We start from the raw sequence: 536 nt of genomic DNA on the forward strand, positions 1-536 counted from the left end.
ATTGTCCCTCGTTTCAGGCGAAGCAGAAAGATGAAGTGCTACCACCGTTACAAAATGTGGTCCACTGTCCAAAGATTCATCAATTCCTACCCAACATCCTCATACGCCGTAAGGGATCTTCACTCACACCTCCCTGTTGCTTCTCTGTCCTCTTGCTTTACCTTTCAATTCAGAGGTATTCGAGAAGTTTTGCAAACCTTCGCATCAACCCTCACCTATTCATAGCCCTGACCTCCTATGTGAATCGACGCATCTCCTATTCGAAGATTCACATATCATGGATTATGTTGATCTTTTACAAGCTATCCACCACAGGGATAAGCTTGCCACCAAATCTCCACTTGATCTGTCTTAGGACTGGTCACGGCAAAATCACTCCTGCCACTCCATCTGATGATCAGAGATCCCTCGTTCTTTAGTCTGTGTTTTCTGTTGTGTGTTTCTTGTTGTTTGCTTTTAGTCGCTTATTGTTTGACCCTCTTTTTGTGATGACAAAAAGTGGAGTAGGAATGATAGGGAAAGTTGTTTAAGTGTGT

This window comes from Dendrobium catenatum, unplaced genomic scaffold (assembly GCF_001605985.2).
Source record: "Dendrobium catenatum unplaced genomic scaffold, ASM160598v2 fragScaff_scaffold_737, whole genome shotgun sequence".
NCBI lineage: Eukaryota > Viridiplantae > Streptophyta > Magnoliopsida > Asparagales > Orchidaceae > Dendrobium > Dendrobium catenatum.